Source organism: Eschrichtius robustus, chromosome 10, assembly GCF_028021215.1.
Source record: "Eschrichtius robustus isolate mEscRob2 chromosome 10, mEscRob2.pri, whole genome shotgun sequence".
Taxonomy (NCBI): domain Eukaryota; kingdom Metazoa; phylum Chordata; class Mammalia; order Artiodactyla; family Eschrichtiidae; genus Eschrichtius; species Eschrichtius robustus.
The window spans coordinates 80,777,300-80,802,627 of record NC_090833.1 but is presented as its reverse complement, the minus strand read 5'-3'; the positions used below and the strand labels follow the sequence as shown (position 1 = coordinate 80,802,627).

Here is a 25,328-nt window from a genome sequence, read left to right as displayed (position 1 = left end):
ATTCCAAAGACAAAGGGTGTGGGCGGAGCCTGCGACTGGCTGAGTCCAGCTGGTGGGTCAATCAGTGGTCATGCCCTCTCGATTCTTCCTCCAACACCAGCCCAGACCAGAATAGAATCAGAAACTCTGGAATCAGCAGTCTGTGCTTTAACAAGCGTTCTGGGTGATTCTGATGGAGACTGAAGTTTGCAAGCACTGTACTCAAGTGATAAACGGCCATTCTCGTCTACCGTAGACATCTGTGGATTTTAGCACAGAAATAAGAGTAATTATGTCTGGACTGGGAAATACTTCATGGAGAAGGTGACATTTTAAAGGAAGCCTCAAGCTAGATAAGCCAGGGAAAAGCAATTCAGGCAGAGTACTGTGTACCCAAAGGCACATAGGCATGGATTAGCCTGGCCTTTGGAGGAGTCTATAAGTAGTTCTGCGGGAGGGTCCCGGGCATGGCAGGGAGATGAGGACGGAGATGGAGGCAGGCGCCTTGAATGCCAAGTTTCAAGCAGGTGAGTAACTTGGTACCCCGTTTCCCCTCCCCACGGCTGTTCAGACTGGCCTGAGTCAGACTTCCGCGGGCTCACTTCCCGTCCCCGCCTGCCTTTTTCCTCCCTCCCTCTTCTCCCAATTCTCCCACCTCCTCCCTTCCCCTGGGGGTGAGACGGCCCTGCTTCCAGGCCAACTCCACTCCTCGCCGACCCGTCCAACTCGCTGACGTCAGCTGGGCCGGGCGCGCCTCGTTGGCGGCTTTGGAGCCAGGCCTGGCCCCACCTCCCGGCTTTGGCGGAAAGCCCAGGATGCTGGTCTGCGTCGAGGGAGCCGCGCAGGCGCACTTGGTACAGGGCGTCGCGGGGCTTTCAGGGCTCGGGAGAGAGTCCCTTCCTCCGGAGACACCCTGCTTCCGAGGGAGGGGTCCGTGGTGTCAATGTCGGTTGCTCGGGACCCACGCTTGCGTCATTTAGCGCCACCACCCTCAGGGGAACTGGCTCCCAGTCTGCGCCCTCTTCTCCGCGACCGACCGCGCTGGTGACTCACAGCAGGACTGGTGTCCACGGTCATCAACCCAACGGTGCCTGGAGGCGATGAAGGGTGATAACAGACTTCCTAACAATAGGTACTGTTTACCGAGCACTTCTTAGTGCGCTGGCACTGAGTCACCTGCACCTTGTAGTTCTCAACTTTATGCAACCCAGTGCCCTTTTCTTATAATACGTTTCAGTGCCACTTCAGCATTTATAGATAATGTAACCAACCTACATCCCAGTTCAATAATATTAAACCACAAAATGCCACAATTAGTGTAAAGGGGGAAATAGAAAGAATTTATAAGAACATACAGTTCATGCTCACTTGGGCAGCACATATACTAAAATTGGAACCATACAGAGAAGATTATATACATATATACATACACTTGTTTTTTTCAGCAGGGAAATGCTTGGGCAGACCCTCACTAGAAGGTATAATGAAGTAGTTATTCCCTGCCAATCTGCAACAACTGCAAATGCAACCCTCACTGATACAGATATGTTATATTAATGGCTCAAATACCACCAGTACTGTTGCCATTGCATTATGCTTTTCTGCAGTGGTGAACTCTCCTGCTGAAAAGTTCCAAATAAAACAGAATCCAGCCTTCCCTTGATTGACATGGTGCCCTGCTGTCTTTTGTTCGCCCCTCCAGATCCATTCTCCCTCATTGTCCCCAGGGCAGAGACCACTGGCACATCATATCTCATTGAATCCTTAAAAACACATTTGGACTGGGTATCATTATTTTACACATGTGGAAATAGGCTCAAAGAGATCAAGAAAGCTGCTTAGGTCTGTCTGTGGTGGGTCTTGAGTTCAGACTCGGATGTGACTGGATTTAAGGCCTCTGTTCCTAATTGCAAAGCTGCACTGCCCCTTTGCAGTTTGGGTCTTTGTCAAAGGACAGAGAGAGTGCTAGAGGAGGTCAGGTCCAATTCTCATAGAGAAGAGGGCCTTCACCAGAGTTGTACTAGTCTAGGTATGCTGGGCTATGGATGATAACATATAGCCTCAAAATTTCAGTGGCTTGGAATTCCCTGGTGGTCCAGTGGTTAGGACTCCGTGCTCTCACTGCCGAGGGCCTGGGTTTGATCTCTGGTTGGGGAACTAAGATCCTGCAAGCCGTGCGGCAAGGCCAAAAAAAAAAAGGAAAAAACAAAACTCAGTGGCTTAACATACAGTAAAGATTTATTTCTTGCTCCAGTAAAGTCCACAGCAGATCTTCTTGGTAGGGTGACTCTTTCCTGGGCAGATCTCCTCCAAGCGGTGAAATCAGAGATTTGGCCTTCTTCCATTAGGAAGCTCTGCCACCTCAGAGCCTTTTGCTTCCAGCCTCACAGATGAAAGGGAGAGGGTGTGGAATATTACTTGGAATATTTTATGGGCAAATGTGGAGGTGGCATGCATTTCTTCTACCCTTCTCCTATGGGCTGAACTCAATCACATGGTCCATACCTAGATGCGAGGGAGCCTGGGAAATGTAGTCTGTGTTTGGTGAGCAGAGCCATGTCTCTGCAGAAGTGTCAAGCTCTTCCAGTCGCTATACTAAGAGCATAAAAAAATGAGGCTTAAGTTCAAGTGTCATCTTTTTTTTTTTTTTTTTTTTGCTATGAATACCTTTTACTTAAATACTGTAGGACTCACTTTCACAGTAAGGTACCTAAACTGTTTCTAACACAGGAGCCAAGTAACATCCAACTCTCCATGTACAGCGTCTTGTCATTTCTAGAAAAATCCTTTCACATTTTTAAAATCAGCTTCGGCTGGAAGGCCTGGGGTAATGGTTGAAGACCAGAGTGTCTCTGGAGATGCTGCATGAGAGTTTTCATTGCTGCTTCGGAGGCTGGGAGCCCCACTGGCCAGTGAGGAGGCCAGAGCCCCACCGACAGATGAGGAGGCCAGGCAAGATGAGCTGGAACATGTGCGGGGAGCTGGGTTCTGCACTTATGCAGACTATGGGTTTCTCATCCTTCCTAGATGGGCTCTGGAAGATGGTCTATTTATGTTTACATGTTGTGCTGCACCTCACAGGCCTACAAGGCCTGTGCTTGCCCTGCTTCAAGACTGAAGAAAGAGCCCGGAGTCAGCAACAGAGACATCAATGGTTTAGTGATGGGGGAGCTTATACATCTGAAGCAAGGTCCTGGAGCGACAACCCACCCTGTGCAGCAGATGGCAGGCAGGACATGGCGGCAGTCTTCACTCCAAGTGTTATCTTTGCTGTTGATCTGCTGAATGACCATGCCTCGTATCCTGCCCCCTTTCAGGGCCCTAGTTTCCTCATTTGTTACATGGTTGTGGAAGCCCAGCCCTCAGAGCTGCATGATGACCAGATGTAATTGGTAGGATAGAGTGCTGGTTGGGGGAAGTCATGGAGAGAGCTGCCTCCTCCTCAGGTCTGACCTTGCCTAATGACTCTCCTGACTCCACTTTCCACCTTCTGCAGCCAGGAAGGCCCAGCAGGATCTCCTGGTTGTTGAGGAGGCCTTCCCTGCGAAGCCTCAAGTGCCCATGGTCCCTCTGAACACTGGCATTGTTGGGGAAGAACGGTTCTGAGTAATTAATGAAGAGTGAAGTCCAGATACTAGAATCTACCAGAGAACTCCAGCAAGCGCCCTGGAGACCCAGTGGAGGCCCCAGAGAACCTGGCATTAATCCAAGGAGATGCTGGAGCTGTGGCCGAGGAACTGGGCTGGTGTGTGTTGGGGAGCCCATGCTCACTTCAGTGGTCGTCCACAGTTTGGTCTGCCCCAAACCTCTCTTCCAGGAGTCAGCTCTCCCACACCCAAACTACAAGGTTGCAGTAGGAACTGTCATGTTTCTACAGTAGGCCCCTGGCCCCTGGTCACTTGATTGGTCCAGGGTCAGGCACTTGACCCACACTGGAACAATAATTTTTCTGCTTGGGAATTTTGGAGAGAGAAAGAGCTATCTTAACTTCTCTCCAGCTGATTGGTCCAATAACATATAACTCTTAGGTTCTCTTGACAGTCATATTTTCCTCACTGTGTGGAAGTAACAAGCAGGGGAAGCTGGTCTCAGAAGAGAGAATGAAAGATGAGGAGACTTCCAGTGGTGTCTGAGTTTCTGATTCTGCTCCATTCCTGAGGCTAGGCTGTAATCTAGACTCTGTGATATCATTAAAATTAAGTTTCCCCTTTTTGCTTAAGCTAGTTTAGATAGATTTTGTTGTTGTTGTTGTTATTGATCCAAAGAGCTAAGGAATAGTATGAACTTCCTTATCAAACACATTTATTCATTCGAGAAGTATTTCTGGTGCATCTACTATGTTCCAGGTACTGTGCAAAGTACTGGAAATTTGGGACTTCCATGGTGGCGCAGTTGTTAAGAATCCACCTGCCAATGCAGGGGACACCAGGTTCGGGCCCTGGTCCGGGAAGATCCCACATGCCATGGAGCAACTAAGCTGGTGTGCCACAGCTACTGAGCCTGCGCTCTAGAGCCCACAAGCCACAACTATTGAGCCCACGTGGCAAAACTACTGAAGCCCGTACGTCTAGAGCCCGTGATCTGAAACGAGAAGCCACCACAATGAGAAGCCCGCGCAACACAGGGAAGAGTAGCCCCCTCTTGCCGCAACTAGAGAAAGCCCATGCGCATCAACGAAGACCCAATGCAGCCAAAAATAAATAAATAAATTTATAAAAACAAAACAAAAAACCCTCCCAAAACGCTCAAACTACTGGAAATTTAACGACGAATAGGATAGACGTGGTATATACCCCCAGGGACCTTATACTTGGAGGCTAGGGCAGGACAGACCTGGAACAAGTACTATACAGGTAAAATCCAGGTTTATGAGAACTGTCAAGAAGGAAAAAAATTTTCCTCTACCTTTCTCAGCTCTTCTGGCTGGTCTAAGAATTAAATTGACACGAGACAGAATAACAGGAGAAAATCAAATTTAATTACTTATGTACAAGAAATCCACATTGACGTGAGAGATTCCAAATACAGGCAGCATGAGGTATATATGTCATTCTGGACTAAGGAGAAGGGAGCATGTGTCTGGGACTTCAAAGGGAAGGAAGGCAATTTGTAGGAAGATGAAAGAAGAGCAAATGTTTGTTAAATGTTTGCTGAGCCGTGTAGAAACAATGGGACAGAGAGAGGAATTTTAACAAACAGACTTTGCTAGTTTCCTGCCTGTGTACCACACCTAGTTCATATTATACTATAGATAGCTCTGGTGATAGTTCTCTTTCCTGGAGAAGGCCCTCTCTCTGAATTCTTTTAGGTAGTTAAGGGGGAGGTGAAAAGAAAAAAAAGAAAAAAACTTCCTGAGTCTTTTGTTTCTTCCTCATGCCAAAGAGTCGTATTCTAGGGTGGCAAATTTTGCTCCCCTACAAAATATATCACAGGGTTGTGAGAACATACAAGCTGAGAAAAGAAGGATGGGGCAGGGGTTGGGTGGAAGAAGATTGGAATTAGGATGTCGAGGAGGGAGAGCATCCCAGGCAGGAAGAAGAGCACGAGTGATGACAACTCCATCATGAACCAGCATCCTCTGGAGAGAAAACCACACTCCAGCTGAGCTGGACTAGCTGAGGGGCCTGATTTTTCACCTCCCCCCATTTTGAGCCCTCAGGTAATACATTGGTAAGAAGACTCTTTCCTTTTCCCCAGAAGCAGCCTAGCAGGGACCACTCCCTCCTGTCCAGACTGTTCTATTCCTTATTTATTTATTTTTTATAAATTTGTTTATTTATTTTTGGCTGCGTCGAGTCTTCGTTGCTGCACGTGGGCTTTCTCTAGTTGTGGAGAGCGGGGGCTACTCTTGGTTGTGGTGTGCGGGCTTCTCATTGCGGTGGCTTCTCTTGTTGTGGAGCGTGGGCTCTAGGCGCGTGGGCTTCAGTAGTTGTGGCACACGGGCTCAGTAGTCGTGGCTCGTGGGCCTTAGAGCGCGGGCTCAGTAGTCGTGGCGCAGGGGCTTAGTTGCTCTGCAGCTTGTGGGATCTGCCCGGACCAGGGCTTGAACCCGTGTCCTCTGCATTGGCAGGTGGATTCTCAACCACTGCGCCACCAGGGAAGCCCTGTTCTATTCCTTATTGAGCTGTTGCATGGGATGAAACACAAAACACTTCCAAGAAGGCCTTGACACACTGAACATGATCTGTATATGCATTCTTCCCTTTCATTCGTACCCCTTTTGGCAGAGAATGCTAACTTTCATCCTAATAGCCATTATCCCCACCTTACTTACTCCTATGTTGGGGGCACCATGTATCTGGCTAATAAAACCACATTTCCCAACCTTCCTTGCAAATGGGGGTGGCTAATGAGAGGTCAGTGGCAGTGATTGGGTGGGATTTTGGGAAAGCTGTTTAAAGGAGTTAACTCAGCAAGCACCCCTTTTCCCTTTCCCCCGATTCTTCTTTCTTTGTCCCTGGGATATGAATTTGATGGGTGGAGCTCCAACAGCCATCTTTCACTCATGAGGTGATCTTGAAGATGGACGTCATGTGCTGAGGATGGCAGAGCAGATGACAGATTCCAGCTTCTGAGACCTTGTAGAATCCCCATACCAGCCTGACCTGCCTGCAGATGGTTTATCATATGAGAGGAAAATAAGTCCCTATCTTGTTTAGGTCACTGTTGTTTTGAATCTCTTACCAGCGACTGGACAAAATTCCTCATTGGTGTAATCCTAAAAGCCCTCTTGTAATTCAATTTCTCTCCACTAAATAGTCCCCAAGTCATCCATTCAATCATTTATTCATTCGCTCACTCAAACACTCTCTGATTGAAGATAGCCATCCCATATTCTAGAATCAGATGAGATTATGTGGGTGTAAAAGTGTTGTAGGGCTTCCCTGGTGGCGCAGTGGTTGAGAATCTGCCTGCCAATGCAGGGGACACGGGTTCGAGCCCTGGTCTGGGAAGATCCCACATGCCACGGAGCAACTGGGCCCGTGAGCCACAACTACTGAGCCTGCGCGTATGGAGCCTGTGCTCCGCAACAAGAGGCCGCGATAGTGAGAGGCCCGCCCACCGCGATGAAGAGTGTCCCGCACTCGCCGCAACTAGAGAAAGCCCTCGCACAGAAACGAGGACCCAACACAGCCGAAAATAAATAAATAAATAAATAAATTTATTAAAAAAAAAAAAAAAAAGAGTGTTGTAAATACCAAAGCATTAAACACATATTAGATTGTGTTATTATTTTAATTAATATTATGATTTGTTGTTGCTCAAGTGTCACAATTAAGAAGATTTTAGTGTGTAGCAATTTGCTAGAGGGAAACTCCCATTAAGTGGTGTGAAATTCAGTTCTATTTGATGTTGTAAATAAAAGAAGCAAGGGGTAACCCAGTGCAAGTGCTTCTCAAACTTTAATTTGCACAGAGAAATACTTGAGGATCTTATTAAAATGCAGATTCAGACTCAGGGGGTCTGAGGTGAGGCCTCAGATTCTGCATTTCTCACAAACTCCTGGTTGAGGCTGCTTGCCGCCCTGGACCTTCGAATAGTGGGGACCTAGGAGATCTTTCCCTGTGCTAGAGAAAGAAATGATGAGAGAGGAGAAAGGGAAGCTAAGGGCAGAGAGGAGAGCATTTCAGAAAATGGGAAACAGTTTCTTTTAGAGGCTCTATCTGCAAGCAGGTTGGTAACTTAATAAAAACCAGGAACTGTGCAGACCTTATTTTGTTTAATTCTTACAACCGTATATAAGAGGAATTCTAATTCTTAGTCTACAGTTGAGAAAGCAAGTGGAAGCTCAGAGAAGTTAAGGGATATGACCAAGGTCACACAGCAGGTCAGTGGCAGGGATGGGATTGCCACCCAGGTTTTTCAGAGGCCAGAGCCTGTGTTTCTTTCCAGGTCCCTTGCTAAAATTCCAGGGGGACATTTACTCCTTTTGCTGAATTCTTCCTCCTCACCCAGGAAATGCTGATCAGGGGAGGAGGACGAGGCTGCCCTAGGGAACCAGGCCCCCGGTACTTGAACGTTTGGCTCAGCTCTCACTTATCGGAAAGGCTTTCTGCGGCTGCTAAGCTCTGTAGTTTTTGAACACTGGGACCTTGGTAGTGGGAAGTAAGGCGGGAACCGGTGGGATGTTTCTAAGTTTCGCTGGACAATTTCCATTTCGTAAGCCCGATCTCCTTTCTGGAGGTTGCCGTGGTCCAGAGCAGCAGGAGTATGTCCTGGGAAGTGGAGGCCACAGAGGTGAGAGCAAACCCTGCTCCAGCTCTGACCCAGGACCCTCGCTTTCTCCCTGGATGCCTTTGAAGGACTACTAAAACCTGACAGTTTGGCCCAGCAATCAGCAAACCGGCGAGTGCCAGGCCCCAGTGAGGATCCTTGCTTCCTCCCAAGATAGACGATAAATGGGCAGTTTGTGTCCCCATAAAAGTTCTGCCACTCAAGGTGGAGCCTCTGCCATAGGCTCCCACTGGTGGTGCTGTTCCCCAGGGCTCGGGTGTAAATCTGAGCCATTTCCTTCTCCAGTTTCCCAAATGTGACTAGCCTTTGTCTAATTTCACCACCGTGGGGAGCTGGGGAGGGTTCCGTGCACAATAAATCTTTCATTGGGAAGGTAGTTTTATCATTAGAAAGGATGATGCTAAAAAAGAGAGGATGTAAGTGACCAATGTGTTCAGGGATGATGAAAGGAAGGGCTCAGGGTGAGAAGAAAGGGATGAGGCTGGGATCGCAGAGCAGGGTTGAGGAGGTGTGGGTGGAGAGAGTCATGGAGACATGCCAGGAACGCCAGTGCAAGGCCTGATTGCAGAAGAGCATGAAGGAGCTTCCTGGTGAGAAGAGAAACCAGGATACATGGTGTGGTTCCCTCTCCTCTCCTGAGGACTGGCTGTGGTCTGCTTGGACATTAGCTCCACCGTTGTGCGGAGGCTATTGGGCGCACTGGTTTCAGGTCTCGGATCCAGTCACAGCAGCAACACCAGAAGTGGGGACGGAGGGGCAGCAGGGGCAGTCGTCTCATGGAGTGATGTCCAAGGCACCCTAGTGTGTAGTGTCTGAAGGGGAAGGACTTAATTAAGGGACCTCTCCTGCTCCCTTAATTAAGGGAGAGCAGGGACCTCTCCTGCTCCCAGGCTCCCCCTCAACCCTCATTTTTGAGACAGCATCAGCATTTCCAGGGCAGTGAAGGCCAAAGCCACCAGTTGGGCTGCAACACTGAGTGGTATTGGATATCCCAGATTACCCTAACTCTGGCTGGTCTAGTCCTAGAAGCAGAGGAAGGCCAGGAAAATGTTCCCTGGAGCCCATGGCCTCCACTGTCTCCTGGCCACCACTCTCTTAAGGGCCATGCTACTCTAAATAGTTGATGATCTTGCTGCCTCCACTTCCTTGATTCCCATTCTTCTGGCACTCTACAGTGTAGCTTCTGTCCCACCTCAACCCACTGCACTGAAACTGCTCCTACTAATGGCATCAGCAATCGGAAGCCAAATCCAGGGGCTACTTCCCAGTTCTTACTTTTTCTTTAAATTTTTCATTTACCTGTTGATTACAATTGTTTCTTCTTGAAAAATCTCAACTCTAGGGCTTCCTAACTGGGGATCCATGAGTCCCTAGATTGTCTTAAGAAACAACATGCAGTCTTTAAAATGTTTATACCACGTGTTGTACAAATCTGCATTTTTCTAGGGAGGATGGTCCAGGGCATTCGTTGGATTCTCAAAAGGGATCAGTGATCTGCCAAAATGTCAAGAACCAGTGCCCTTGAAATCTGTATTGGTTAGAATTAGGTTCTGCTGGCAGTGATCCAAGATAACCGTGGTTGATTTGTTCTTCATGTATACAGAATCAGTCATCAGAGCTGGAAGGGTGACTCTTTCTAGCTCTGCTCTGCCAACACCAGGGTGTAGTCCTCAACCTCATAGTCCAAGATGGTGCTCCAAGCAGCATGTTGGAAGGAGGGACAAAGAAGAATATAAAGGACATGCTCCTGCTGTCTCTCAAAGATTCCCAGGAGCGGCTATGTGACACTTTCACTTTTATATTATTGGCCCAAACTTAATCTCGTGGGTCGTATCTATCTGCAGAGAGGCTGGGAAACGTCCTTATTCGGGGTAGTCTATTGCCATGGATGAAAGGGAGAATAGATATTGGGGGGCAGATATCAGCACCTGTCAGAGCTTCTGTGACACCACCAGTGGTGGATACTGTGATTCACACAATATCCCTTTCTATTTCTTTCTAGTTTAAGCTGGGAAGACACACTACCTAGATTCCCTTGCAGCTGGCATTCCAAATGTGATTTAGGAATTGCTAATTAAATGAACTTGCACAGGGCTTGAACCTGGAGCTAAGTGGAGAGGAGGATCAGGTGAGGCATCAATTTTGCAGGCGTGGATTGTGGCAGACTTGTTTCCTGGTCACTAGCTTCCTGGTTTAGCAGCTTCCTGTAGCAGAGTGTTCGTGGCTTCTTTCCTGATCGTGATGACAGAGGCATGGTGATCCTGAGGGCTTACAGTTATCTCTGGAAGCTTCGTTTTAAGTCTACTCCTCCAGGCCTTCCAGCAATATTGTGAGCCAAAGCTTGGCAGATTTTAATGTTCATATTGGCCTGAGGATCCAGCTAAAGGGTAGATTCTGATTCAGTAGATCTGGAGTGAGATCTCAGATTCTGCATTTCTCACAAGCTCCTGGGTAATATCTGATGGTTAGGATGAATTTTTTTTTCTGCACCTCGCAGCTTGTGGGATATTTAGTTCCCTGACCAGATATCGAACCCGGGTCCTCAGCAATGAAAGTGCAGAGGCCTAACCACTGGACCGCCAGGGGACTAGGATGGATTTTTAGTAGCTCAGTCCTAAGGTGTCCTCTGCTTACCTACATCTGATCATAAATTCATTTCTGCTTTAACTACCTAATGATGGTTTCAGATTCTCCTAATTCTGTGACTGTTTCTTCCTTGTCTCTTTTAAGAGATCTTCTTCCTGTGTATTTTTAAAAATCTTTATTTATCTATTTTTTATACAGCAGGTTCTTATTAGTTATCTGTTTTATACATATTAGTGTATATATGTCAATGCCAATCTCCCAATTCATCCCACCACCATCACTCCCCACCCACCCCCGCTTTCCCCCTTTGGTGTTTCTACGTTTGTTCTCTACATCTGTGTCTCTATTTATGCCTTGCAAACTGGTTCGTCTGCACCATTTTCCTAGATTCCACATATATGCGTTAATATACGATATTTGCTTTTCTCTTTCCAACTTACTTCACTCTGTATGACACTCTCTAAGTCCATCCATGTCTCTACAAATGACCGATTTCATTACTTTTTATGGTTGAGTAATATTCCATTGTATATATGTACCACATCTTCTTTATCCATTCGTCTGTAGATGGACATTTAGGTTGCTTCCATGACCTGGCTATTGTAAACAGTGCTGCAGTGATCACTGGGGTGCATGTGTCTTTTTGAATTATGGTTTTCTCTGGGTATATGCCCAGTAGTGGGATTGCTGGGTCATATGGTAGTTCTATTTTTAGTTTTTTAAGGAACCTTCATACTGTTCTCCATAGTGGCTGTATCAATTTACATTCCCACCAACAGTGCAAGAGGGTTCTCTTTTCTCTACACCCTCTCCAGCATTTGTTGTTTGTAGATTTTCTGATGATGCCCATTCTAACTGGTATGAGGTGATACCTCGTTGTAGTTTTGATTTGCGTTTCTTTAATTATTAGTGATGTTGAGCAGCTTTTTATGTGCCTCTTGGCCATCTGTATGTCTTCTTTGGAGAAATGTCTATTTAGGTCTTCTGCCCATTTTTTGATTGGGGTGTTTGTTTCTTTAATATTGAGCTGAATGAGCTGTTTATGTATTTTGGAGATTAATCCTTTGTCCGTTGATTCATTTGCAAATATTTTCTCCCATTCTGAGGGTTGTCTTTTTGTCTTGTTTATGGTTTCCTTTGCTGTGCAAAAGCTTTTAAGTTTCATTACGTCCCATTTGTTTATTTTTGTTTTTATTTTCATTACTCTAGGAGGTGGGTCAAAAAAGACCTTGCTGTGATTTATGTCAAAGAGTGTTCTTCCTATGTTTTCCTCTAAGAGTTTTATAGTGTCCAGTCTTACATTTAGGTCTTTAATCCATTTTGAGTTTATTTTTGTGTATGGTGTTAGGGAGTGTTCTAATTTCATTCTTTTACATGTAGCTGTCTGCTCTTCCCAGCACCACTTATTGAAGAGACTGTCTTTTCTCCACTGTATATCCTTGCCTCCTCTGTCATAGATTAGTTGACCATAGGTGTGTGGGTTTACCTCTGGGCTTTCTATCCTGTTCCATTGATCTATATTTCTGTTTTTGTGCCAGTACCATATTGTCTTGATTACTGTAGCTTTGTAGTATAGTCTGAAGTCAGGAAGAAGTCTGATTCCTCCAGCTCCGTTTTTTTTCCCCTCAAGATTGCTTTGGCTATTTGGGGTCTTTTGTGTCTCCACACAAGTTTTAAGATTTTTTGTTCTAGTTCTGTGAAAAATGCCATTGGTAATTTGATAGGGATTGCATTGAATCTGTAGATTGCTTTGGGCAGTATAGTCATTTTCGCAATGTTGATTCTTGCAATCCAAGAACATGGTATATCTCTCCATCTGTTTCAGTCATCTTTGATTTCTTTCATCAGTGTCTTATAGTTTTCTGAGTACAGGTCTTTTACCTCCTTAGGTAGGTTTATTCCTAGGTATTTTATTCTTTTTGTTGCAATGGAGAATGGGATTGTTTCCTTAATTTCTCTTTCTGATCTTTCGTTGTTAGTGTATAGGAATGCAAGAGATTTCTGGGCATTAATTTTGTATCCTGCTACTTTACCAAATTCATTGATTAGCTCTAGTAGTTTACTGGTGGCATCTTTAGGATTATCTATGTATAGTATCATGTCATCTGCAAACAGTAACAGTTTTACTTCTCCTTTTCCAATTTGTATTCCTTTTATTTCTTTTTCTTCTCTGATTGCTGTGGCTAGGACTTCCAAAATTATGTTGAATAATAGTGGCGAGAGTGGACATCCTTGTCTTGTTCCTGATCTTAGAGGAAATGCGTTCAGATTTTCACCATTGAGAATGATGTTTGTTGTCGGTTTGTCATATATGGCCTTTATTATGTTGAGGTAGTTTCCCTCTATGCCCACTTTCCGGAGAGTTTTTATTATAAATGGTGTTGAATTTTGTCAAAAGCTTTTTTTTTTTTTTTTTTGGTGTACATTGAACATTTATTACAACTAATTGGCGATGTGATGAGACGTGCTCACGTGGCCTGAATATTGGTCACAATCACAACAAAGCTTAATCCAGCCCAGCAGATACAAATGAAAGTGTAAACCGTGAAGACATGTTTACATACATAGAAGTATGTATAAAAGTGACATTGAAACAACTGTATATCCTTAAAAAATATAGAGCCCACTAGTGCCATTTTACCTCATTCAGCTCACACTTTCATATGAAAGGTGGTATCTGTTTTTATATTTATCACTTCCAGTAACTAGGCAGTGCCACAGAAGGGACGGAAGCTGCCCTAAAGTTTGCTGCACTTCTAAGTGGAGGGAAGCAATAGGGGAGTAAAATAAATTTGGCTGTAACAAGCACCCTGGAAGGAATATTCGTGCTTTAAACAATGACTTATGCAACACTTTGTGAAGGGAGTAAAACATTTTCCATAACATACTGTTATTAAGAATCCCTGGTAAGTCAACATTTCCATTTTATTTTGGGGGCATCAAAAACAATGCAACTAAGTGACTAAATGATTATGACAACAAGAAACTTAGCTCAGGAGTCAAATGTTCCTTGGCCTTAAAAATAACGTGCTTACTATTATGAAACAGCTGATCTCTGTTCCTCGTCCCAGGTCTGGAATGCCTAAGAAATAATTTTTAGTGTAAAACAGCATCATTCCATTAGTCTTTTGTGTATTCCCTTTGTTTTAAGGTGTCTAGTTTCTAATAAGGGTCTTTGGTATACATTTGTTTTTTTCCTAAAGTTTCAACATAGAGTGAAATTTTTATTCATTTGATATGTGACATGTCAATTCCCTTTATTTGCATATATACTGAAATGCACTAGTCTTTGGTTTCATAAAACCAGGTTTCACATAATTTAATTTTTTTGCCAAAGACAGTAATTAATAAATGTATATTGCCTGATTGTGTCATGTTCATAGATACACATAATCAAGGTAATGATAATAATCTATTCAAGAGAAACAGATCTATAAACTTTAAAATAGCCAGAAAAAGTACCTTTCTTTTCCTGCATTCGTTCTAATTCATATTTAAGTCCCTTATCACTTGATTAACCAAAGTTCCCTTTAAAAAAAGATCGTGTAGGCCTGAATGAAGCAGCTTAGCAGAACAGTAATACTGACAAGACGTCATCTTACACCATTAGCTAACATGGACATGAAGGCAGTGACCATCTGCAGTGTGTGAAATGCCACAAGAAGTCATCAACAGGGGAGGAGAGTTATGTCAGTCCAATTTCTTCAAGAACGCTACGTGGGGTTTCAGCTTCCTCCTGCAGTAGATCAGCCTGCTCAGTTGCTTTAAGGACATTTTTCTTGGATGTTTCCTGAACTTCTCCTCCCAAAAGAAACTCATCCAAAATAAAATAAGCCTTCTCAAAATTAAAGATGATATCAAGTTCACACACACTGCCAAAATACTTGTCAAGTATTTCCACGTAACGATGAATTATTTCCAGGGTAATTAGTTCATTGTCCTGATCCTCAATAGCACAGCAAAAATACAGACTGGCATATCTTTTGTAAACAATCTTCAGATCTCGCCACTCAAGAAAGCTGCACATTTTAGGTTTCCGTGCTAAAACGGTTTGAACAAGTTCTCTTGTGATCTTTTTCTTCTCTTTGTCTGATAACGGGACGTACCATTTCTGCAGTCGAAGCTTCCCTGACGAGGCGGCCGCGGGCCGCAGGCGCGGCGGGGCTCGGCCGGCGGCGGCGGCGGCGGCTAAGGGGAAGCCCCTGTCCCTGAGCTGAGGAAGAGAAGCCGTGTTGCTGTGGGGAGAGGACCCGGTTCGCGGAGTCTGTCAAAAGCTTTTTCTGCATCTATTGGGATGATCATATGGTTTTTATTCTTCAATTTGTTAATATGGTGTATCACACTGATTGATTTGCCTATATTGAAGAATCCTTGCATCCTGGGATAAATCCCACTAGATCATGGTGTATGGTCCTTTTAATGTGTTGTTGGATTCTGTTTGCTAGTATTTTGTTGAGGATTTTTGCATCTATATTCATCAGTGATATCGATTTGTAATTTTCTTTTTTTGTAGTATCTTTGTCTGGCTTTGGTATCAGGGTGATGGTGGCCTCGTAGAATGAGTTTGGGAGTGTTCCTCCCTCTGCAATTTTTTGGAAGAGTTTGAGAAGGGTGGACGTTAGCTCTTCTGTAAATGTTTGATAGAATTTGCCTGTGAAGCTATCTGGTCCTGGACTTTTGTTTGTTGGAAGATTTTTAATCACAGGTTCAATTTCATTACTTGTGATTGTTCTGTTCATGTTTTCTATTTCTTCCTGGTTCAGTCTTGGAAGGTTATACCTTCCTAAGAATTTGTCCATTTCTTCCAGGTTGTCCATTTTATTGGCATAGAGTTGCTTGTAGTAGTCTCTTATGATGCTTTGTATTTCTGCGGTGTCCATTGTAACTTCTCCTTTTTCATTCCTAATTTTATTGATTTGATTCCTCTCCCTCTTTTTCTTGATGAGTCTGGCTAAAGGTTTATCAATTTTGTGTATCTTCTCAAAAAACCAGCTTTTAGGTTTATTGATCTTTGCTATTGTTTTCTTTGTTTCTATTTCATTTATTTCTGCTCTGATCTTTATGATTTCTTTTCTTCTACTAACTTTGGATTTTCTTTGTTCTTTCTCTAGTTCCTTTAGGTGTAAGGTTAGATTGTTTATTTGAGATTTTTCTTGTTTCTTGAGATAGGATTGTATTGCTATAAACTTCGCTGTTAGAACTGCTTTTGCTGCATCCCATAGGTTTTGGATCATCGTGTTTTCATTGTCATTTGTCTCTAGGTATTTTTTGATTTTCTTTTTGATTTCTTCAGTGCTCTCTTGGTTCTTTAGTAACGTATTGTTTAGCCTCAATGTGTTTGTGTGTTTTATGTTTTTTCCCCTGTAATTTATTTCTAATCTCATAACGTTGTGGTGGGAAAAGATGCTTGATATGATTTCAATTTTCTTAATTTTACCAAGGCTTGATCTGTGACCCAAGATGTGATCTATCCTGGAGAATGTTCCGTGCGCACTTGAGAAGAAAGTGTATTCTGTTGTTTTTGGTTGGAATGTCCTATAAATATCAATTAAGTCCATCTTGTTTAATGTATCATTTAAAGCTTGTGTTTCCTTATTTGTTTTCTGTCTGGATGATCTGTCCATTGGTGTAAGTGAGGTGTTAAAGTCCCCCACTATTATTGTGTTACTGTTGATTTCCTCTTTTGTAGCTGTTAGCCCTTTCCTTACGTATTGAGGTGCTCCTATGTTGGGTGCATATATATTTACAATTATTATATCTTCTTCTTGGATTGATCCCTTGATCATTATGTAGTGTCCTTCCTTGTCTCTTGTAACATTATTTTAAAGTCTATTTTATCTGATATGAGTATTGCTACTCCAGCCTTCTTTTGATTTCCATTTGTGTGGAATATCTTTTTCCATTCGCTCACTTTCAGTCTGTATGTGTCCCTAGGTCTGAAGTGGGTCTCTTGTAGACATCATATATATAGGTCTTGTTTTTGTATCCATTCAGTGAGCCTCTGTCTTTTTGTTGGAGCATTTAATCGATTCACATTTAAGGTAATTATCCATATTTATGTTCCTATTACCATTTTCTTAACTGTTTTGGGTTTGTTTTTGTAGGTCCTTTTCTCCTCTTATGTTTCCCACTTAGAGAAGTTCCTTTAGCATTTGTTGTAGAGCTGGTTTGGTGGTGCTGAATTCTGTTAGCTTTTGCTTGTCTATAAAGCTTTTGATTTCTCTGTCGAATCTGAATGAGATCCTTGCCGGGTAGAGTAATGTTGGTTGTAGGTTCTTCCCTTTCATCACTTTAAATATATCGTGCCACTCCCTTCTGGCTTGTAGAGTTTCTGCTGAGAAATCAGCTGTTAACCTTATGGGAGTTCCCTTGTATGTTATTTGTCGTTTTTCCCTTGTTACTTTTAATAATTTTTCTTTGTCTTTTATTTTCGTCAGTTTGATTACTGTCTCAGTGTGTTTCTCCTTGGGTTTATCCTGTATGGGACTGTCTGTGCTTCCTGGACTTGGGTGGCTCTTTCCTTTCCCATGTTAGGGAGTTTTCGACTATAATCTCTTCAAATATTTTCTTGGGTCCTTTCTCTCTCTCTTCTCCTTCTGGGACTCCTATAATGTGAAAGTTGGTACGTTTAATGTTGTCCCAGAGGTCTCTTAAGCTGTCTTCATTTCTTTTCATTCTTTTCTCTTTATTCTGTTCTGTGACAGTGAATTCTACCATTCTGTCTTCCAGGTCACTTATCCGTTCTTCTGCCTCAGTTATTCTGCTATTGATTCCTTCTAGTGTATTTTTCATTTCAGTCATTGTATTGTTCATCTCCATTTGTTTGTTCTTTAATTCTTCTACGTGTTTGCTCTTTCATTCTTCTAGGTCTTTGTTAAACATTTCTTGCATCTTCTTGATCTTTGCCTCCATTCTTTGTCCAAGGTCCTGGATCATCTTCACTATCATTATTCTGAATTCTTTTTCTGGAAGGTTGCCTATCTCCACTTCATTTAATTGTTTTCCTGGGGTTTATCTCATTCCTTCATCTGGTACATAGTCCCCTGCCTTTTCATTTTGTCTATCTTTCTGTGAAAGTGGTTTTCCTTCCACAGGCTGCAGGATTGTAGTTCTTCTTTCTTCTGCTGTCTGCCCTGTGGTGGATGAGGCTATCTAAGAGGTTTGTGCAAGCTTCCTGATGGGAGGGACTAGTGGTAGGTAGAGCTGGGTGTTGCTCTGTTTGGCAGCTATCAGTAAAACTTTAATCTGCTTATCTGCTGATGGGTGGGGCTGAGTTTCCTCCCTGTTGGTTGTTTTGCCTGAGGTGACCCAGCACCAGAGCCCACAGGCTCTTTGGTGGGGCTAATGGTGGACTCTTGGAGGGCTGATGCCAAGGAGTACTTCCCTGAACTTCTGCTGCCAGTGTCCTTGTCCCCACAGTGAGCCACAGCCACCCCCTGCCTCTGCAGGAGACTCTCCAACACTAGCAGGTAGGTCTGGTCCAGTCTCCCATGGGGTCACTGCTCCTTCCCCCTGGGTCCTGATGCACACACTACCTTGTGTGTGCCCTCCAAGGGTGGAGTCTCTGTTTCCCCCAGTCCTATCGAAGTCCTGCAATCAAATCCCGCTAGCCTTCAAAGTCTGATTCTCTGGGAATTCCTCCTTCCGTTACCAGACCCCCAGGTTGGGAAGACTGAGGTGGGGCTCAGAACCTTTACTCCAGTGGGTGGACTTCTGTGGTATAATTGTTCTCCAGTTTGTGAGTCACCCACCCGGTGGTTATGGGATTTGATTTTATTGTGATTGTGCCCTTCCTACCATCTCATTGCGGCTTCTCCTTTGTATTTGGATGTGGGGTATCTTTTTTGGTGCGTTCCAGTGTCTTCCTCTTGATGATTGTTCAGCAGTTAGTTGTGATTCTGGTGCTCTCGCAAGAGGGAGTGAGCGCATGTCCTTCTACTCCACCACCTTGAACCAATCTGTTCTTCCTGTGTTTGTCCCTTAATACTGGTGTATCCCAAGACTCAGGATTAGGATCAAACTACAAACTCTTCCTGCATGATCCCCTTCATTCTCCAGGCTTCAATCACTATCCGTATGTTTCTCAAATCTTTATTTCCAATTTGTACTCTCTCTTTAGCCCCAGATTCTAGTATCCACAGCTGACAAGAACTGAGTTGTACAGACAAGTAGGACATGAAAGAAAGCTTCCATGGTCAAATAAATTTGGAAAATGCTGGGTTAAATAGAATGAAATTGACTTTTTTGCTGAGGTGCTCCTAGAACTGTTAATGTGCTATTATGCATTGCAAGTGTTTAAGAGGGAGTGTGTAATACCCTGTATTTCTTAAACTTATTTGACATCTGTATTGAACATAATCAATACATTTCCTCAGATTCTCTCAGCCCTGCCTGAGACCTGGACTCCTGACTTTTTGCTTTTCCTTAACTATTTAACTGTAGCCAGTGGTGTAGTTCTGTGGCCAACCAGCTGCTGCTGCCTGCATCTTGCATTGCTTTCCATCCCTCCATGCCTCTCTTCCCTTTTATATCATTCTTGAGGCTTTGGTTTTGTGCCTCCATAAAAAGCCTGAGCATATAATCTTTGCTTCAGGCTCTGTTTTCTAGGGAACCTGGGCTAGTATAACCTGCAACAGACCCCCCCCCCTTTTTCCTGGAATATTAGTATCTCCTGGAACTTGGGGTTCCTAGAACACACTTTGGAAATGCTGCATTGGTTATTTTTCCCTGGATATCTGCAGGCACCTGAGACTCAGCGTGTCCAACTCCGAATCAGTCTGTTTTTTTTTTAATATCTGTTCCTCATTTGGCCTTTCCTGTCTTAGTGACTGCATCACATTTGCTCATCAACCAAGTGACCTGGGTGTTGTTCTTGACTCCTTCTTTTCCTCTCCCATCCAATCTGTCACCCCCTCTTGCTTCCTCCTTTCTTCTTCTCATCTAATTAACAATTATTCATTCTTAAAGAGACAGTGTAGATATCATCTTTTTACCCTGTCTCCTCAGTCTGTTGGGGTCTGGGTGATGTACCACTCTGAGTTTTCATAGGCCCTTAAATTGTCTCTCTTACAGCACTTTTAACACTGTATGGTAATTGATCTTTTAAAAATGAATCTGTCTCCCCCACCACCTTTGGTGTCTTATTCAATTCTTAATCCCCAGCACCTAGGATAGAGAATTTACTGATTTATTGATTGATGGGAGTGGATGAGGCAGGTGGGAGAGAGAGAACTCCAATTTGTAAGTCCTCAAAGGGAGGAAAAATAATTTCCCCTCTAACTTTGTGAGTTCTTTGCTGCGACCTCTGTAATAAAAACACAGACTAACAAGAGAAAAACAAAGAGAAGTCTATAAACATGTATACCTTATGCGTACATGGGAGATCCCCAAGGGAAAATAAGTGACTCCCTGAGGTGGCTTAGAATTAAGGATTATATACCACCTTAATAGAGAAAAAAGAGGGGGAATGTAGGACTCTCAGGGGAGAGGAAATGAGTTTTAGGAAAGATGAATGGGCCCTTAGAAGAATAGAAGGGAGGTATGATAGTTTGTGACCAAGTTTGTCAGCATGTTGTATCAACTTCTAGCCTCCTTTCCTGTGATAAGACTCAATCTTCCCTGGTCAATGATGCCTCTAGGGAGGGTATTTGTGACAAATGAGTTCCTTTTGGAGGATCTATCTTTAGACAGACAAGGGGGGTTCAGAGAAAGCTCTACCTGCATTTGCCATTTTTTCAAGTGCCTACAGCTCAAAATAATCAATATACCAAAGGAGTATATTTTGGGGTAGCATGTCCTGAACTCCTGCAGTCATATTTTGGGGCAGCATATTCTGCTAGCCTCATTCCCCACCTTTGAAAATTCCTCAAGAAATTTCACAGTCTAGAAGCTGAGTTGGTAGATCTCATTGAACCAGTCTCTTAGTCCTGAGAATAGGTCAGTTCAGTTAAACAACTGTGCCTCATTCCAGGAGGTGGTATCTCAGGTGGGATACTAGCAGGTATTTGATAAGAGGCATTTCTTTGGAGACAAAACATATAATAGTTGGAGCACACTATAAGTCAGTTTCTGAGTCCAGAAGGCATCCGTGAGAAGATTTCTAGATATTGGGCTAGAAGCACCTTTCACAGTTTAAATGTTTCTGATGATGTCATTGGGTGTTCCAGTGAACTTTCTGAGTGACCCAGACAGCAACAGACATGAAGGTTGTCCATACATGATCTGTTGTGGTGATATCGCTGAGGTTTATATCAAGTTGTCCAGTTTCAGCTTCCAGGGCTTTTGGAAAAGGGAAGTTTTTGTTCTTAGTGATTCCAAGTCAGAAGGGTGAAAGAACATTGCAAGCATTAGTTTGGAGAGTTTTAACCAGATATTAGAGAAAACTAGAATTCAAGAGCCAGTCCAGTTTGCAGGTAGATAACAAAACTTCAAAGACAATGCACAGGGCTAGAATCTCATACCCACAAGGATGTGTTATAATTTTCTATTGAAACATAATTTTTCTCTGTACAATCACCCCCATTTCTAGCAAAGGTAATCATGGTAAGATGAATCTGTTTGCAAAATAAGTCTAGTCTCACTAAACTTGGCCTGATTATTACATAAGTGCAGCAAGAATAGCAATTGACCATATAGGCTCTTTTAAAATCTGCTTTGTTGGAACTTTCATAAGGAGTCTCTGATTGGACTTTTAAAAGACTTTCAAGGCTAGGAAGCCAAGCCAAGAACTCATCATCAGACTTCACATGCATATCTATGCATTTGGGTGAATTCCTCTGTGCTCCAAGTCCCCAAAATATCCTGAGGTTCCTGGGTCTGCCAGGAATTGATCTTCCTTACTCACCTGGTAAGGCTGGAAACCCTGAAATCAAGGAACCAGGAAATTTCTCAGAAGGGAGCTTAATAAGCATTGGCTCCTTAAAGTCAACCTTATTTCCTTGAAGCTGTCTGGCCATATCTGATTCTATGTACATCATTCTCAAATTTGATATCCTAGTCAAAGCCTTAGTAATATAACCAATGTTTCCAATTGTGTCCTATCACAAGGAGAACAGATTCTTATGAAACTTACACAAATAGTTATATTGCCATAAAAATAAGAATACTCAATAAGAGTCTGAATTCTGGAGGGATCAGGTAGGGAGAAAAGATAAATGCCTCAATTCTGTTTACAAAGGTACACTTTACCAAATTGCCGTAAATCATAGATCGCTTAAGAGAAAAGAGAAAAGTTTTCTTAAATCTAGAAAACAAAACATTAAAGAACTAGCAGTGTTTCAAACAAAAAGTCATAATTATTGTAATCATTCTCATCAGTTTATTCAGTCCCAGGTAATTAATTCTTGTTTGCTTGATCTTGAGCTAGTAGTTTTATGAATCATTCTGTTTTTCCATTAGAGTTCTGGAAATTCTTACCCAGTTCAATGGTATGATCTCAAAGTTATTGGAAACTGATATTCTAGAGTACTTATCAAAGTCCTTTCCATGAATATGAAGACAAAGTGTTTTTGGATCATAGCTACTTGCGAAAGCTTTCAGGAAACATCAGATTAAAACAATAACTGTCTGTGACTGACCAAAAGACTTAAAAATGGCCATGGTTAAAAACCTGATGAGAGTTCATTTAAACACAATTGACAAGGAAATTTGGTTATTTCTGTGTCGTACAACATTTTAAGATGATAACTAGAGTTATGACTGATAACATTATACCAGGACATATCGGATCCTAGGAATTTCATATAATTTCTGGAACACCTATACTGATAATATAACACCCATACAAATATAACTTAAGAAGGTTAAACATTATTACTTTTAAAAAAATAAATTTATTTATTTTATTTATTTATTTTTGGCTGCTTTGGGTCTTTGTTGCTGCATGCAGGCTTTCTCTGGTTGTGGCAAGAGGGGGCTACCCTTCATTGCGATGCGTGGGCTTCTCATTGCAATGGCTTCTTTGTTGTGGAGCACAGGCTCTAGGCGCATGGGCTCCGTAGTTGTGGCTTGCGGGCTCTAGAGCGCAGGCTCAGTAGTTATAAGCCCAGCACTTATTTTTCGTTAAGCCAATTAAATAGAGCTCTTTTACAAATCAATTTTGACACCACCATCCAGAGGTGGAAAAATATCACATATACATAACATACATGTAAAGACATACATAAACATACAGACAAATGCAAACTGAGATCTTACAGCTTTCATTTAAAAATTTTAGCCATATGTCAGGTACATTAATTCAAAACTCACTAGTACATGAAAGAACAGTTGGATCCAAATTGTGTTTCTGGCAGATGAATATGTTAAGGTTACTCACTAGATGGCTAAAGTTTTCACTTGTATTTGTGGAGAAGACTTTTAAGAGTTTTCACTTTCCCAACTTCCAAAAGCTCCTGTTTCCTTTTTAGCCCCAAGTAGTTGCTTTTATAGGTCTTTGAGCCCCTTGAGAGCCCCTGATGGAGGGTATGGGGGCCTAAAGTTCAAGTGACTGTAGGGAGTTGAGGGGCTGAAGTGGGAAGGGAAAGGTCTGGCAGGGTGGACAGAGGGCTGGAGGAGGTAGGAGTTTGAGGGGGTACATAGCAAAGGATTCAAGGGAGCTGAATGGAAGATGGAAGGCAGCAAAAGGAGGAAGGAGGAGCAGAGGATATGGGAAGGAAGAGGTCTTAGAGGAGCCAGTCTGGGGAGATCTTAAATTTTCCCAGTGAAGTTTCAAATTATCCATAGCAAAATCATGTCAACAAAAAGGAAGTGGACACAACTGGCAGAGAATGCAGTCAGCAGGGGTTCGAGAAGAGGGTTTCAGTTGGGACTTCCCTGGTGGCGCAGTGGTTAAGGCTCCGCACTCCCAACGCAGGTGGCCCAGGTTCAATCCCTGGTCAGGGAACTAGATCCCACGTGCATGCCACAACTAAGAGTTCGCATGCCACAACTAAGGAGCCGACAAACCACAACTGAGGAGCCCGCAAGCTGCAACTAAGGAGCCCACATGCCGCAACTAAGACCCAATACAACCAAATAAATAAAAAATAAATAAATACATAATAAATTGAGTAAGAGGTTGCTAAAAAAAAAAAAAAAAAAGAGGGTTTCGGTTGACCAGAAAGTCCTCATGGGAGGAACACAAATCAAATAGAACAGAGAAGTCTTTTAAAAAAAAAGCTTCTCAGCTGCATCAAACAGGGAGATCAGCTCGGTGCTTTGTGACCACCTAGTGGGGTGGGATAGGGAGGGTGGAAGGGAGATGCAAGAGGGAGGGGATATGGGGATATATATATACACATATAGCTGATTCAGTCTGTTATGCAGCGGAAACTAACACAACATTGTAAAGCAATTATACTCCAATAAAGATGTTTAAAAAAAAAAAAAAAAGCTGACCGGCCTCGAACGTCCCGGCGGGAGGTTTTTCTACATGAGTGGAGAAGGTAGATGTTGCAAGTAGAAGAGATACAACATTTTTTTAGGATGTCTGAAGATGAAGAAAAAGTGAAATTACGCCGTCTTGAACCAGCTATTCAGAAATTTACTAAGATAGTAATCCCAACAGACCTGGAGAGGTTAAGAAAGCACCAGATAAATACTGAGAAGCAACTCTGCTCCAATATCCGAGAAATGGAGAAGCTTTGTTTGAAAGTCCAAAAGGATGACCTTGGACTTCTGAAGAGAATGATAGATCCTGTTAAAGAAGAAGCATCAGCAGCAACAGCAGAATTTCTTCAGCTCCATCTGGAATCTGTAGAAGAACTTAAGAAACAATTTAATGATGAAGAAACTTTATTACAGCCTTCTTTGACCAGATCCATGACTGTTGGTGGAACATTTCACACTACTGAAGATGAAGCTGATCCTCAAGAGTATGACTCAGATATATGTGTTGCCTGAAATTCCTCAAGATCAAAATGCTGCAGAATCATGGGAAACCTTAGAAGTGGACTTAATTGAACTTAGCCAACTGGTCACTGATTTCTCTCTCCTAGTGAATTCCCAGCAGGAGAAGATTGACAGCGTTGAAGACCATGTCAACAGTGCTGCTGTGAATGTTGAAGAGGGAACCAAAAACTTGGGGAAGGCTGCAAAATACAAGCTGGCAGCTCTGCCTGTGGCAGGTGCACTCATCGGAGGAGTGGTGGGGGGTCCGATTGGCCTCCTTGCAGGCTTCAAAGTGGCAGGAATTGCAGCTGCACTTGGTGGTGGGGTGTTGGGCTTCACAGGTGGAAAATTGTTACAAAGAAAGAAACAGAAAATGATGGAGAAGCTCACTTCCAGCTGTCCAAATAAATCTTCCCAGCCAAACTGACAAAAAATGCAGTTAAAAACCAAACTTCAGTATTACTGGCGCCAACATGTCTATCCTTTGCTGCTGTTGGACACTCAGTCAGCTTTTGGAACGTGATTATATCAAAATAGTGGCTATAGATGCTCAAGTGGGATTGAACTGTGATAAGTGGATATATTTTGTTGTTTGCTGGGGTGTTAATGGGGATGTTAGAGGTTGAGGAGCCTGGACTGAGGGTGTACAATATTTGTCA

The 25,328-nt window shown here is 43.1% G+C and overlaps 2 pseudogenes; one reads left to right on the top strand and one right to left on the bottom strand.

Annotated features, from left to right (window-relative positions):
- Positions 1-13,963: 13,963 nt before the first annotated feature.
- Positions 13,964-22,005, bottom strand: LOC137770966 (AP-1 complex subunit sigma-2 pseudogene; annotated as a pseudogene).
- A 2,183-nt stretch (positions 22,006-24,188) lies between these two features.
- Positions 24,189-25,112, top strand: LOC137770355 (syntaxin-17 pseudogene; annotated as a pseudogene).
- Positions 25,113-25,328: the final 216 nt, after the last annotated feature.